The following is a 16,290-nucleotide window of genomic DNA, read 5'->3' on the forward strand; positions in this document are numbered from 1 at the left end:
CCAGGCTCCTGCTGCTGCTCTGCTCTCTTCAGGAAACTCCTACTCAGCCTCCAAAGCACAGCCCAGAAGGCCCTTGCCCTGGGAAGCCGCTCCAGCGGCCACACTCACGTGGGCCAAGTGAGGGAACTGGCTCAGAGCTCCAGCCTCAAGGTCAAGGTCACACTGAGAGAGCATTCCCATTCAAACCTCAGCAATACCCTCGGCAGGAGCCAGAGCAGAGGCACCCAGCGAGGACGGAGTTCTGAGCAGGGAGAGGCTCTCTGCTGGGGGGCGCAGGAGGGCTTCCTGGAGGAGGGGACACCCAGAAGGACCAGCAAAGAGAAAGTGGAGAGACAGGGTGTTGAGGAGACCTGGCAAAATTAGGGTGACACAGGAGGGAGGGAGGGAGGGGACAAGGGCAGAGTGGACGCACCCCAAGCCGTCCCTCACGGGGGCGGAGCAGAGAGTGGGATGGGAGGCTGGAGGGGCCGGCAGGGGGCGCCTTCTGCCCAGGTGGCTGCAGGCTGGGCCAGCAGGTGGGCAGGTGGGCATGTGCATCTCGCCCCCAGGGGCCAGGCCGACCTTGTGAACCACGAGGCCCAGTTCTTGGTCGGCCAGACCCCAGGGAGGGCTTCAAGGGGTCTTGGAAAAGCTCCACTGGGCGGGCAGCTCACACGGCCCCTGCCTGGTATGGAAGACCCCACAATCCAGCCCGGGACTGGGCCCCCCAGGGGGTCTTCTTCTTTAGGGGGACAGACAAGCTCCCCGTAAAGAATGATCCTGTCACAGCCCATCCCCCACCCATACTCCAACAGCCTGGTGAGGAAGAGACCACCTCAAACCCCACTTTGCAGATGGGGAAACTGAGGCACAGGTTGCCGGTGGCCTCAGGTCAACGGGGAGGAGGGATGGTTTGAGCGGCCACAGCGGCTGCAGAGTCCACGCTCTCATCTCTGTCCTCGGCCCCACAGGAGCCTGCTTCCTCCAGACGCGCCCAGGGGTCTGGATGTCTGTCCCTGAGCTCGCGCCCCACGCTGGGCTCCCCCCCCACTCTATAAAACGGGGGGAGGGGTGACCAAGGGACCCTGCGCCACGTCAGCTCCCCGCGCCACGCTGCTCCCCACCGCAGGCTGTTTCCCCAGCGCAGCCAAGAGCAAGAGCAGGTGTGTGACGATCCCGGCGCTGCCCTGTGGGGATGGAGCTCGCTTGGCTCAGCTGCAGGGAGAAGTGGGGTGCGGCTAGCGCCAGGGCTCCAGGGAGCCTGTCACCCCAACTTTATGGCCAGCTGAGCCGTGAGTCACTGCCGGTTGCAGGCGATGCCATGCACCGCCTCCCTCCCTGGGGCACCCCGACGGCAGCCAGCACTCCGCCCCCCAGTCTGCAGTCAGGGTGCTGCCCAAGGTCAGGGCGGTCTGTGCTGGGAAACACCCTCCCCCAGGTGCCACGGGCCCAGGCGCAAAGTCCAGAGCTGTCTGCTCGCTGGCCCAGGGTGTCTGCCCCAGAGGCGCTCGGTGGGGCAGGAGGGGCCGGGAGACACGCTGGGCAGAGCTCACGATCCGGAAAGGCCCAGGGAACCCCAGATGGCCAGGCTGCTCAGGACAGCGAAGACCTCCAGCTCCCTCCCTCACCATCAGGGGGATGAAGGGCAGAACAGCCCCGCGGTGCCTGCGGCACTCACCCACCCCAGGGGCTGGAAGTTTCCACTGCAAACCTCGGGCTGCGGAAGGGAGGACACGGCCTCAAGAACAAGGCGGCTGAGTCCTTCAGCACTTCTGGAAGGCGACCTGGCAGCATTTACTGAAATAACACGTCTTCAGAGCTGTCCCCAGCAAGCCCGCTTCTGGGAATCTACAAAGGTTCCCAGGCGTGCCAGCGGGCCACTGAACGCAGCCGTGTCCGCAGGCCAAGCAGTCACCCTGGGCGCCCCAGAACGTCTGTCCCCAGGAGCTGGCTGAACCCACCGTCCCACGTCCCGCCGTGAAATTCCATGCCGCTGCTCGAAAACGCGTGCTCACGTGGAAGGATTCCGCATAGGTTGTTCAGGAAAAAAGGAGGCTAATGCAGGAGGCACAGATGTGCTCAACATAAATCAAATGAGCACCTTTCCATAGACTGACGTCTGTGCGTTTGCAGAAAGGGCTGCGCAAGTCAGGAGGGAGAACAGAACCTGGGGTCTCCGGGGGGGGGGCGGGGGGGCGCCTGTGGCGAGGGAGAAGGTGAAATTTCATCGATTTTCTTTCAGAAACTGTTACTGTGGACATAAATTACTTTTGTAATTAATGAAAAAGGCCAAAAGGAAATCCTGTGGAGGGCTGTGCTTTGACCCCAAAAATTAAGGGGGAAAAAAAAAAAGATTCCTCTGCCTGCCTGGTACACAGTGCCTCAACACCCTCTCACCTGAAAGCTCTTCCCTCTCACCTCATTCGGCAAACTCCTACTCGTAGCTCAGAGCTCTGTCCAAAAGCCCTCTCCTCTGCCGAGCCCACAGACACGCTTGTGCGGTGGATAAGCCTGTGGCTGGGGGTCACGCTGACCTGGGACCCCTCAGACCTTCCTTGCTGACCCCCGACCCCTGCATTGGCCGCCAGCTGTAACGCGGGCCCTAGGGCCTCCTGGCAGGGCTGTTTCGAGGACTGACAGAGGGTGCCGTCCCCACTAGGCTCTCAACGCTGGATGATGACGACGGTGGTACGGGGGCGCACCGAGAGCCAGGCCAGGCTGAGCTCTCCGGGGGGCTGGGCTCACCGCTCCCTTCTCAGGTGAGAGGGCTGCGGCTCACGGGGCACCCCGACCTGCCCTAGACAGGTGAGACGCGGGACGCGCTGGACCTTGCTCCAGGCAGCCTCTTTTTGAAACGGGAAACAACACACACATGTTCAAAACCTGGTGGGTTGGGGTCCCAAACTCACTTCCTGAGGATCCTCAGGGTCTCCTGGTTTACCTGGTCAGTGGCCACAGGGTTGGGCAGCCCAGAGCCACAGCTGGGAAGTGGAGGGTGAAAGGATGCCTCCCCTGCCCCACCCGGGGTCAAGAGGAAGGTGCCTGGTGGAGCCGTGCCAGCTGGCCAAAGGTCGCGCTTCACTCCTTCCAGGGCTGCTGCCTCCGCCTACAGCGTTCAGTCCTCAGGAGGGAGGCCAGGCCAGCACCAGCCCTGGGATGCCCCTGGCAAGGCCTCAGTGGGAGGATGGGGGGCAGAGAGCAGGCCTGGGGGTCAGGAAGCTGGAAATAGCCACACCTCCTCGCTCAGATTTGGGCCAGTGCATGTCTCTGTAACACTGGGGGCTGGACCAGCTCTTCTTTCTGTGGATCCAGGCAGGCCGACCCTTCCCGGAAGCAAAATTGCTCCAGGTCCGAGTCTGGAGCTTGGGGACCACTGGCAATGATGCTCTCTGGCAACAGGGTGTCTGTGCAGTGAGGTCGTAGTGAGTGGGGATCCGGGAGCTGGGGGACCAACATGGATAGGACCCTGCCCCCAGGAGAGATGTCCCTCCCCAGACGGGCCTCCTCACGCCACTGTGGCCCCAAGTTGAGTTGAGAAAGGTGACAGGAGGCAGAGGGGAATTAATTTCCCTTCCATCTCCTCCACCTCTATCGGAAACTGCCCTCAGGGGCCAGGATAGGGGCAGGGAGGGAGGTGCTGGTGTTCTCCAGCCAAGGCCAGAGGATTACTCAGCCAGATAAGCCCCTAAGAAGGCTCTGGCCAGAGCAGACTCGTTTATCAGACCCGGGCAAAACCAACAGAGGAAAATGCCACAGCAGAGCTGGGCAAACACCCCGCCCGCCCCTCCGCTCTGTGCAGCCCTCTGCAGGGCCTTTGCTGCTCCTTGTTGCAGCAGGGGAACCAGCCCTGACTTCACAGGCTTATCTCCATGAAAAATATTCGCCTCCTTGGATCAACGGAGCAAGCGTTGCCAGCTGCAGGCTGCGTGACTTATCAGCCCCTTAAGTGGGGAAAGTGTGAACAGCCTTTGAGGAGAAACCAGAAGGAGCTCAAAGGAGGTTGCTCCAGGGACAAACCTGGGAGGCCTAGCATATCCTTCCACCTGCACCCAGAAAAGGTACCAGCCGCGGGGGACCCCACTCCTCCCACCATTCTGCTGAGACCTGACTTCCTTGGCCAGGAAAGGCCTCTGTGGGGCTGCTCCTTACTCCATAAGCTTTAAGTGAGCACCTTGTACCTGGCAGACCCACAGAGAAAGCAGACAAAAGCAAGATAAGGCCCCTCCTCATAGGGGGAGCAGGGCAGAGGGTGTGACAGACCTGCATGTGATAAATGCGTAACAGACATGCTGTACGTGTCGTATTGCTTAGTCCAGCATTGCTGAAGAGGGTTCGGGGAACATCAGTCCTGTGGAATGCTCCCCAAAAGAGGGCTCACTGGCCAGTGCCATCGGACGCTGCTGGAAGCCGCTCTCCCACCCCAGCCCAGCGCTCATCAGCATGTGGAAGCTTAGGAAGTCCTCCCAAGTGCAGTCTTTGTAAGCCGATTTCATCCTCACTCTGAGTCCCAGACAAGGACTGCCTCAAAGCCCCGCGATCTTGCATTCAGAAACCTGCTCCACGTCTTCCATTCATTCAAATAATTCAAGGCCCAGAGAGAGTGACCCTAAAGTCTGTCCCCACGAGGGAGGAGCTACAGATAGCCCTGAGGGCTCTCCAAGTCATTCCTGAACCTTCCAACTTCAGGTTTGCCTCTTAATGGCAAAGCTATAGAGCCCCTTCCCCATCAAGAGAGGGGCTATGCGTTTAGCATACGCTGGTTGAGAAAATACTTAAAGACCCAAAGTTACAATTAAACAAGCCATTCAAAGGGATGTGAGTTTTGTGTGTGACTTCAGCAGCTCAGACATGGACGTGTACATGGGCACACGCTCTCCCACCTGCAGTGGGAGTTGTATGCACGTAGGGACTTGTGGGCACCAGGTGCTTGTTCTAGGTCCACCCCCAGGCTGCAAGCCTCCGTGACTCCTCTGTCTTCTGAGCACACAGGCATTAGGCCCTCCTAGGGATAAAGACATTGAGGCTCCGGGAGGGACAGGGTCCTGATCAAACCAACCAGCACATCAGTGACAGGTGTCCAGTCTCCTGAGACCAGGTCAAACGACCCTCCTGGAACCCTGTGGGAAGTCTGGTCTTTCAGTGCAATAATGTCTGAATCAGGGGTTGGCCACAAAGGCAACAGGTGACACAGTAGGGAGAGGTGCGGTCTGTGGCAGCTGGGAGGGCCCCCCACCTTTTCTAAAGGTGGAGCTCCTGCCTGGTGGAAATGCTATGATTTTTTTCAAGAGAAAACAAATCTAGATTTTTATGTAAACTTTTCCCATTTTTAAAACATGGTGGGGCAGCTGTGCCTGGCTCTCTCTTTGCAGCCTCTGATCTTAATGTTCTCAGGCAGGATGGACTCATGGGGAGCTGGAGGTCCCAGGGACAGGGTGGCTGCTCTTCAGCCCCCGTCAGAACTCCCTGGACTCATCCACACGGTCCCACCCAGGCGTGAGCTCCTGCACGACCTGCGTGTTTCCTGTGTCTGCCCCACACTGCAAGGCTCACTACAGTGTCCTCAGGCCTGGCCCGTCACGAACTTGGCCAAGGAAGCAGGACTTGCTCCTCCTTGGCCACCAGGCACCCAGGCTCGGGCCAGATGTGGGCCTTGGGCCCTGGGGTTCCTTTCTGCAGCCCCGGGGAAAGAGGGGTGGGGGAGCTGCCGGGGGTCTCGGCCACCTCTGGCGCGCATGCACATGTGCGCGCACACACACACTCACACCCGCCACAGTCAGCAAGCTACAGGGTCTCCAGCCCATGAGATGCCAAGGCCCCTTATCTTCTCTCCATAGGAAGCCAAGCCAGGGTGGGGGTATTTGGGGACCTGGGACGCCAGCCCACGTCTGCGTCAGGAGACGGTAGGCTGCTTTCTCTCGGAATCATCCAGCTGCAGAAATATCCCAGCTGCCGCAGCGGCTGCACGAGAAATTCTTTGCCTGTGAGGCAGTGATCTCCGGGCGGGGGCTCGGAGGCAGGCGCAGCCTGGGACGGGGCAGAATCAGGCCAGAGCCAGGCGGCCACCCTGGGGTCCGCCTGGAGGGGCGTCCACCAACCTGCCAGCCCTGCCTCCTGACTGAGGTGCCTCCGGGCTGAGCTCTGCGCGGTGTTGGACCCAGAACTGGGTCTCACTCGGGGGCCGACGGGGCACCGCTGACTGGAGAGGCCTCCCTCCGTGCTCTGGTGGCCAAGACAGCTGTCACGAGGCCTCGTCCCACCTTGACATCCAGGGCTGGGGACTTTCCAAAAGTGGTGTCACTTCCTGGCTCCCCTTGTGCCAGCCGGGGTGCACTTTCTGTCTCCTGACAACACCCCCGTCCGCACAGATCAGAAACCACACTCCCTGACCAGGGCTCGTCACCTCACATCCCAGGATGACCTGCCAGCCCCCAGGTCCCAGAGCTACCACTGGCCCAAGCCACCCGCTGACCAGCATTCAGGGGGGGCAGACCCGGGACCCTCACCCTGAGACACAACCGCCCCCCTTCCCGGGAGCAGGACCCAAGGTGAGGGGCCCAAGGGACAGGGCTGGCCCTGACCACCTCCAAGGTGACAGCCAACTCCCAGCTGGAAAGAATGCGCAGCCGTGGCCCCCAAACACGGTCTCACACAGGCGAGTCTCCTGGGGTGCCCGTAGGGAGCAGCTCCTGGATGGGGCCCCAGCCGCCCTCCCCAGAGGACCTGGGCCCTGGAGGGGAGGTGGTGGCTCTCTGCTGCCTGTGAAACACCCAGGGAACATGCTTGATGCCCCTGCCCCTGCTCATCAAGCCCCTGAACCAGCAGGCCATGGTCAGGGGCCCAGGACAAGGCCCCTCACACTGAGGTGCCCGTGAGCCTGGCCCCTGTCCCTGGCCATTGCGGAACAAGGGCCTCCACTGCCGGGAAGGAGGCTTCCCCTAAAGCGGGGCTGCCTACCGAGCTATAAGTCCTTTCTTAGCCCCAGAGACTCTTTTCCCTCCTCGGCTCCATCTCTGCTCGGGCAGAGCAAACATATCCGTCTTTCTGCGAACCCCGGGGGCTGGAACTCCGCCTGACCCAAAGGGACCCTTGCACCCGCGCTCCCAAACATGTTTTCCTGTAGCTAAACGCTATAAAATGTGATGTATTTCCCACGGCATTTCTGTTTATCTATTTGTTCATTGCGGAAAATACAGGAAATGCTGTAGGAGATGTAGGAGACGAAGGTGAAAGGCCCATGTGGTCCCAGCGGCGATCCGTGCTCCGTGGTCCAGACTTTTTGATGCTTTCGGAGCCCTTTTGAGGTCCCTGGATTCCCAGCGCGGCCCTCTCCCGCCAGCAGGAGTGGGGCAGACAGCTCTGACACTCCCCGGAGTCGGTACATTGAGCAGACGCAGTGGGGATGCGATAAACGTCTGCTCTTGGCTGGGAGACCCCGCTGTCCTGCCAGCGGAGGCGGGCGGGAGGCTGGCTCCTGGGCTGTCCTCCCCCGCGGGCCTGGCGGGAAGAGCCGGGGGAAGGTCTGGGGCTCCACGCCCCTCCTCGCAGCGCCCGGGGTCCCCCCAGCCCAGGACAGACACCTCACGGGGTCATCCTCAGGAAGATGGTGGAGGAAGGGCAGACAGCGAGGGCCAGGGCGGAAGGCAGGTCAGGAGCAGAGAGAAGCAGTGAGGGAGGCGGCGGGAGGGAGGAGGGGAAAGGAAGGAAATAGCTTTTAAGATGAGAGCAAAAGAGTGTAAATTAGGGAGATAGAACGGAGACAAATGGGGCGCCAGCACCGCCCCCAGCATCCGACGAGCCCCCCCCCCGCTGGCCGGGGCTATGTCCGGGGGACAAGCAGCCCCCCCACCTACTGCCCCCAAGTGCCTCCAAAAGTGAACCCGCACCCCAATCCAGAGATGATGCCTGGACTGCCTGCCACCTGCTGCAGCCAGGCTGAGCCACACGGCCCCCCGCCCGGGGGTGAGCGTGACAAGTAAGCCCACTCCCACCTTAAATCCCCAGCCTCTGGGTACGGCCGGGTCATCACCCGGGCCCGTCTGTGTTCCCAGGTGAGTCTGCCATCTGGGAAACTCTGATGGGGGCCGCAGCAGCTCATGTAGAGAGGCCCCGGCAGCCCCAAACCAGCTCCTATGGGGTCAAGAAGGGATGCTCTGGAAACCACTTGCAGAGGGACAGCTGCCAACTGCAAACGAGCAACGTAGACGCGTGCCCCGCGGTGGGTTTCTCACGGACCCAACACCCTTGATCTGAATGCAGGCCTGGGACGGGCCTCCGAGGGGTGTCTGGGGCTGGAAATCCCTCTCATGGGGCACAGACCAATCGGGCAGTGCTGGTCCTGCCCTGGGAGCAGGAGCTGCTTCAGCCTCGAGAGGGGTACGTTACAGGGGTGCAGGCCTGACCCTGACTTGGCACCACCACCCACCCATCCACCTCCCGGCCCCAGTGAAAATGGATGGCAGGGCCCCTCTCGACCCCCAGCGCCTCCTCACACCCACCCGGGCCAGCAAGGAAGGAGGTCACGTACCCCCTGCAGGCCAAGGGGAAGGTGGCCCCAGGGCCCCCAGCCATCCTGGTCTCAGAGGGGCAGACCCTGCCTGAACTGGGAGGGCTGGCTGGGCTGGGGCCACGTGCTCCTCAGGGCCACCAGATAAGACCCAGGCCACCCAGTTAAAGGTGATTTTCAGGTAAACCAGGAGCACAGCCTCAGTACCTGTGTGTCCTGGACGTTGCACGAGACATACCAACTCGAAATGTTATTGTTGCTTACCTGATATTTGAGCTTAACTGGGGGCCCAGTATTTCTATTTGCTAACTCTGGTCAGCTTCACTCTGTCTCCTGTTTGGGGACCCCCATGGTCCCCACCATCCCTCCTCGCCGGGACCCCAAGGGCCCCCGGTTCATCATCCAGCCTGTGGCTTTCCCTCCATCCACCCAGCTCTTCCTCATCAAGGAGACGCTCCTGCATCTTTGCCGCTGCGGAGGGGGAGGGGGAAGGCAGGGCGAGGGGGCAGGCGAGGCGACCCCCTGCCCCACGGGGACCAGGAAGGGAGCTGGGACGGAGGCCTAGAGGCGGCCCCTCCCCAGCTCCCAAGTGGGGCAGCCGCCGCCCCCCAGGAAGGGGCAGCTGGGCCTCCTCTCCGGAGGTGATGTTGGGACCCCTCTCGGCTGTGCGGCCGGGGCCCAGGGGGCAGCTGACCCTGGGAAGGCTCTGCGCTCTCCCTCACGGCCCCCGCCATGCCGCGGTGATACACACACCCGCCTCTCACCTGGAGGAAGAGTCCAGCATCAGATGCACCTCGCCGTCTCGCAGGGGTGACGCGGGGAGACCTCGGCGCCCAGGCGGCCCCAGAACGCTCGGCCGGGGGATTCTCGCCAACGCGCAGCGCGGGGGCGGGCGGGGGGCGGGGGCTCTGGGAAAGCGGCGCCCCCGCCCCCGCCCCGCAGGCCTGCCCCGCACCCTCGAGACCTGCAGCGGGAGCGGGAGCCGTCCGGGCCCTTAGTCACGGTCTTTCACGAGCTTTGGGGCCGAGGGCTCCTCCGCGTGGCTGAGCGGCAGCCGCGGGCTATCGGGGTGATAACCGTGGGAAGCGAGAGCTGTCGGCCTCATCACCGGTGAGAGTGGGTCCCACGCGGGGATTCTCCCAGGACCCCCCCCAGCTGTCGTCACTTCAGAAATGGGAAGGGAGGGACTTCCCTGGTGGTCCAGCGGTAAAGAATCTGTCCTGCGGTGCAGGGGACCCAGGTTCAATCCCTGGTCAGGGAACTAAGGTCCCACCTGCCTCAGGGCAACTAAGCCCACGTGCCACAACTACTGAGCCGGAGCGCCTCAACTAGAGAAGAGAAAACCCACACGCCAAAACTGGAGAAGCCCACACACTGCAGCGAAGCGCCTGCGTGCCACAACAGAAGATCCCGTGGACACAACTAAGATCTGACACAGCCAAAAATAAAAATAAAACATAAATAATTTTTTTAAAAGAAGAAAGAAAGAGATGGGAAGGGAGAGTGGGGGCGGGGAGGGGAGACAGGAGAGGTGCTTTCTGAGCCGCCCTGCGTCTTCTGGGTGTTCTGCCTCCCAGGGTTTCCCTAAAAGGCTTTCTGTCTGTGAACATGGAAATATTCAAGCATGGGTGCTTGTGTGGGTACCTGCGTGTGCTGCATGTGCAAGTATCTGTGAGCGCGTGTGCACGTGTATGGCCCATGTGTGCATGCAGTCACATGCATGTTACGCGTGTGCACGAATGTGCGTGTTTGTGTGCGTGTGCCTGTGTGTGCAGTGCTGCACACATGTTTCCTTACACGTGCACAGAGCATCTCCAGGAAGACGTAACAGGAACAGACCACACGGGTGTCTCTGGGGAGGGCCCCGGGGACAGAGGACCCTGACGGAGCCACAAGGCAGGCGGCTGAGGGGCCCGGGGATGCGGGCGGGCCCTGCTGCGCCCTGGGTCTGGGCGCCCGTTACGCGGCCTCTCAGCCATCATGGGTCTCTGTGCTCCACACCAGCAGAAGGTGGAATCAGATAGCGATGCTGGAGGCAAAGAAAGGGGGCGACCACCTCAAACCGCACCTTTGCTCCCAATCAGGTGCAGCTGCGATTTCAGGAGGACCGGGCGCCGCTGGGCCGGGGCGGCCGGAAGAGCTGGCGGAGTATAGGTGGGCAGGTCATGGGAGGACAGCTCCCGGGGGCCTTCTGAGGTGCTCGGTGACGCCAAGGCACATCCCCTCGTCCCGCTGTCCCCGTCTGCCCTGGGACCTTAGCACCACACTGGGTAGGCCAGCCTACCTGACACGGAAGGAGGTACCTGTGCAGGTTCAGAGCCGGCCCTGAGAAGGGGCCACGTCTGGGGGGCACTGGGCACTCGAGTCCACATCGTGCTTGTTGACAGCATCACCGCCCAGCCCGCCAGGCGGGGTCCCCCCTCGGGCCTCAGGCAGACCAGACAGGCCCTTCCTTTGGGGAAACAGCCTCCCCTCCCCGGGAAAACGGCCCAGGCACAGATGCTCACGCTCAGCCCTGAGAGCCCAGCCCCCTAGCAGCGGCCTCAGCCAGGCTCAGCACACATGACAGACATGTCGCTGGAGCTGAAGGGTGGGGCTCTCCTCCAGGGACCAGGTGAGGACCGACCCTGCACCTCCCACTGTGGGGCCTTGGGAGGCCAGTGAGTCCCACACTGAGCCTTGGAGCCCAGAGGAGGGGATTTGAGCTGCATCCCCCAGAAGAGGGCAGCTAGGCTCCTGGCGGCCCGCTGAGCTCGCCAGCAAAGACGCTGCGGCTCTTGCAGTCCCCCGGACCCCGTGTTCACGTGGGAACAAGGGTGCCGGTGCCCTGGTACCCAGGAAACCTCCCCCAACCCCGACGTCCCATGGGCTGCGGCAGAGAACGTTCCTGAAAAGTGAAGCGTGCAGCCTGCTGACCATCTTCACCGGCCAGGACTGTCCGTGTCACCAAGTGTGTCCCACACACCCGCGCATCACCCGCTGTGAGCTGCGAGGGCAGGAGCAGGGTCGGGCCTGGCCTCACCCAGGACGGCCTGCGCTCGGCCCCCGAGACGCGGTTGCAGGTTACTTTCCTGAGACCCAGCCACCTGGGCTGCTCCTTGCTCCCAACATGCGGGCCCAGCACGCCACGCATTTCCAGTGCCCGTAACGCTGTCCAGCGGGACGTGGAGAGGGTGTTTGCCGTCCTGCCCACCAGAGGGTATGAGCCCTCTGGGGAGGGGGAAGATAAACAACGATTCTGAATCCTGAGCCGCTGGGGGCAAAACTGAGATCCTGGGAAGGACAAGAGAGAAGCCTACTGTGTGGGGACGTCGCGGCGGGGGACCCACGGGGGCTCCATGCGAAAGCCAAGTGCTGCAATTCCACGGCAACTTCTGGTTTTCACTCTTGTCTCCTCTGGCAAAGTCAGGGGCCCACAGCCACGGAGGGCCCAGGACCCACGCAACCTCGTTCAAGGCCGGGCCAGTGGCTGATCTGACGGGGTGGCCGTGCATCACCGAGGCCGGCATGGATGTCGGGAGGTTTTACTGCCCCAGGCCCAGCCTGGTTACCAGGCACCCAGCGTGATGTCACTGCAGGTGAAGTCATTCACACCTAGTAGATGGGAGGGGCTGCCTCAACCAGCCGTCCATCCATCTGTCCAGCCTCACTCGAGCGCAGGCCCAGGGGCAGGGGGCAGAGGGGGGAGAGACTCCAGCATCCCTCCCCCTCCCCGGTGGTCAGCCGGCCCTTCCCGGTCCTGGTGCCTGCACGGTGGCTCCGTGCCCTCCCTCCGCCGGGAACCCCGGGGCCTGTGACAGGACGTTTGCCGACACTGCAGTCACACACCGGGGGAGGTGAACCCGCCTGGAGCGTGATCACCCCCGAAGACGACTGCCTGGGTCCCTCCCCAGAGGACCCCTCTCTCCGAGGCTTGTCTGGTGACCTGGCTGGGAGTGCCTGCCGGGAAGACCTCTGAAACCAGATTCAGTTACACACATGATACGGCGCCCATGAACTCGTTCCCTTTCCTGCTCCCCTCTTCTCGGCGGCCAGCGCGAGGCCCGGGGGGGTCGTGTGTGCGGCCTGGCATCTCCCGCCCACCGAGCCTGGGGGCGGGCGGGCGCCGGTGCTCCCACCCCACCACACGGGCCCTCTAAGGGCTGCAGGACCTGGACAGGGGCGAGCCAGTCGCCGCGGTGGGTGGCGGCGGCCTGCGGAGCGGGCACACGGCAGGGGCCAAGGGGAGGCTGCGGAGCGGGGCGGAGCCCAGCCGAGCGCGCCGGGAGCGGGAGTCCCACCCCCGCCTCTGCCAGGCCCTGGCCCTGGTCCTCTCGTCCAGGAAACGGGTGTGCGACCCTCACAGGAATCGCCCAGCTCACCAGATGGCCACAAGCTTTGAAGGGGGTCAAGCAGAAGCCCCCGGGCCCAGCCGGGCGTGTGGGGGACCCTCGAAGTGGTGACAAGGACAGTGACAAGAGCAGCCACAGCTCGGGGGCCCCCCGGCAGTCGCTGCCCCTCGCGCAGCTCTGGGCTCGGTCCCTCGGCGCCGCCAGAGGGGCAGGCGGCTGAGGCCGGCCCTGCGGGAGAGGTGCCCGCACCCATGTGCCCACCATGACTTGCACGCCTGCGTGGCGCCCCACAGCCAGTGCCCCAGCCCCCCAGCCCCTCCCAGGTTTACCCCCGGAGGGTCCCCATCCCAGCCTCCCTCACGGCACCGAGTCCTGCGGTTCTGGTTGGTGCTGGACAGGCCCCGGGACCCTCCCCCGGACCCCGCCTCGCTTTCCGGGATGGACGGCAGGTCCTGAGGCTCAGGGGTCCGCACACACCCCGCGGGGGTGGAGCCTGGGGGAAGAGGGGCCTCGGTGCGCAGCAGGCCAGGGAGGGGCTTTGAACTGGCTTTTCCCACCCTAGGGGAGGGGGCACCGGGCTTACCTGAACACCTGGGGAGGACGCAGACCTCCCTCTGACCTCCAAGTCTGTCCCCACCCAGACCCCCTCCGCCACGGCCAGCTCGGGCCTCTTTCCCCGAGCCCCCCCCCATAGGAAGGGCAGGCCCCGGGGCTGGGGTGGGGGAGGGCCGCTCTGGCAGGTGGCCCAGACAGCCGCACCCCAGGGGGCTGGTTCCCGCACTGCCACCCTCCCCGCGGCTGGACGGGCTCTGCCTCCCAGAGGTCAAAGTCGTGTGGGCACCGCAGGAGCCCTTTCCTGTGAGGGGCAGACGCCCCTGGGCTGCCCCGAGGCGTCCAAGGAGAGGCCTGGGTCCCCCCCGGGAGCTGGTCCGGAGGCCCTGACCCCTCCTTACCGCACCCCCCCCATGTGGCCTGTTTTCCTTTCCAATACATGTGGCTGAGTTAGGGGTTCCCAAGCTCTGAGTTAGGGGCTGGGAGGAGGCACCTGCTGGGCAAATGACACCCGGAGCCCGGCAGGCTGTGAGAGCCTGCCCCCTCCCTGCCCCCTTCCCAGGCCCGCCACCCACAGCCACTCGGGCCCTGGCCATCCCTCTCCGCAAGACCCCTGCATGCAGCCCCTCACAGGCCTGGAATCGAGGATCTCAGTTCTGCCTGGTCACCAGGGGGTTAACAAGCCAACGGTCTTATCTTCCTGGGGCTGGAGTAGGGTCCCCACCTCAGAGATGCACCCCCCAGGTGAGCCCTGGCCAGGTGCCCAGAGAGGGCCGCCTGGGGGCAGGCAGGGGCTCACCCACGGCCGACCTCTGGGGCAGAGAGTCCTTCCCGGGCCTCCCTCACCCACCCCAGTAGCCCTGCTCCCAGGACCCCCAGCACACACCTCCACAGCCCCCACCTGGCTGCAGCTGAGATCCTGGGGCCCCAGCCCTCTTCTCCCCTCCCCTGGCCTCCTCTCAGCGCACGCCCAGTGCCCGCCGAGTGCCCGCTGTGTGCTCGTCCCACGGAGACGCTGCAGTAACTAGTTCCCCCAACCCCTCCCCACGCCAGTGTGGCAGGCACCCCCACTTCACAGATGGATGGAGGTACAGAGAGAAAAGCAACTCACCGCAGTTCGTACAGCTCGACATGCTTTGAGTTCACGCCCTGACCTGCTTCCCCAGAGCTTCCCGCGAGGCTCAGGGTCTGGTGGGGAGACAGGCCAGGAACCACAACCACAAAATGGGAGGAGGCAGGAGGGAAGGGAGACAGCAGCTTAGGGAAGGCCACAGACAGGAGGGGACTTGCAAGCTGGGTACTGAGGGATGTGTAGGAGTTCAGAAGTAGAGAAGAGGGCAAAGGAAGGATCCTCCAAGTTGGGAAGCAGTATGGGCCAAGGCCTAGGGGAGAGGCAGGCTTGCAGCTGGACGGACTGGCAGGGAGAGGGAGGTCCTGGTGGACTGGGGCTCCTGGCTCCCTCCTGGGGGGCCCTGGGGGCCTGGCAGGGACAGTTGCACAGAAGGAAGACAGGTCCTTTAGCATCAGAAGGTGACTTGGGGGCAAGGTGCGGGTGGGTGGGCAGGGAAGTTGGTTCCGTAGCTTCGGCTGAGATGCCTCTCTTTCTGGTTCAGGCAGCAGGGCTCATGGAGGGGTCCAGAGGCTGTCACAGACAAGCATGTCCCTGCCACCCTGTCACCACGCCCCAAGGCAGGCACGTGGCAGCAGGCTGTGCAGCCTGGTGCGGTGGGGAAACACACCAGCCGCCTCTGCTTCTCCTGCTGCGGGGCGGGGAGCTCACATCCCGCCTGGAGGGGCCATTGCACGTGGAGACTCACTGGGTGACAGCACAGCCCTCACACCCAGCAGGCAGCCTGGGAGGAGCTTTTAAAGAGTAAATCTCCTTCCGGAGACCAGGGATTTAGGGGCAGCTTCTGCCACCCCACCGCCACCTCAGGAAATAGTCTCAGCCTTTTAATTATTTTTTTAAAAATACATGTCCATTTTAGTGATCTGTTAATACAGAAAAAGTGACCAGAGATTGCCTCCTTATGTATATTTTGCATTCGCAGCGTGTTTTAATTACCTCTTTTACTAGCTGTGTGACCTTGGGCAGGTTAGCTAACCTCTCTGTGCCTTGTTTCCCCATTTGTAGTAGGAATAATAACAACATTCTCTACCTCATGCAACTGGTGTGAGAATCAAACGGAAACATCACAGGGCAAGACACAGCACCCACCTGACGTTGGGTCTCCTGGACTTTACCGGATTTATTTCAAGCGAAAGACAAGTTCCTCCCCCCTCCCCCTCCCGTCCCCTTCCCCTCCAACCTCCCCTTCCCCGCAGGGCCCCAGGTTTGCTGTGGATCCTCCATTTTCCTCTGGATCTTTTTTTGGGTGGGGGGGGGTGTCTCAGCCCCCGTCGAGCTGAGACTCCCCTTTTACACGTCTCCGCACCGCCGCTGCAGGCGGGGCATCCTCCCGAGTCATTCAAGCTGTCGGTACCCTGGGCTCTGAGGGCCGCGGAGGCAGCGCCGGTTCTTCAGGCTTCGCGGTGCTGCGACTTCGGCGCGAGTTCTGCTCGCGGACCTCTCTGGGGAGACCGCGCCCTGGCGCGCGCGCACGGGGCCTTGGCACCGCGAGCTTGCAGGACCCTGAGCGCTCGGGGCCCTCGCTCGGCTCTCCTGGGGCCCTGCCCACTGCCAAAGAGAGAAAGAGAGAGACTTCCAGATGCACCGGCAGGGTCTGCAGGCGGGTGGGGGGGGGGGGAGTCGGCGAGGGGCCGGTTCGGACCCCCGAGGGGAGCACATAGGGAGCAGGTACTATCGGAGTCCATCGCGGCAGCGTGATCCCCGGGCCCTGAGGGCGGGAGAGGACGCAGTGACGCGCAGTGGGTGAGTGTGGGGGAGGGGCTGGGAGCGGACGGTAAAGGGGATCCTTAAGACCG

The sequence above is a fragment of the Hippopotamus amphibius genome, chromosome 12 (assembly GCF_030028045.1).
Source record: "Hippopotamus amphibius kiboko isolate mHipAmp2 chromosome 12, mHipAmp2.hap2, whole genome shotgun sequence".
Taxonomy (NCBI): domain Eukaryota; kingdom Metazoa; phylum Chordata; class Mammalia; order Artiodactyla; family Hippopotamidae; genus Hippopotamus; species Hippopotamus amphibius.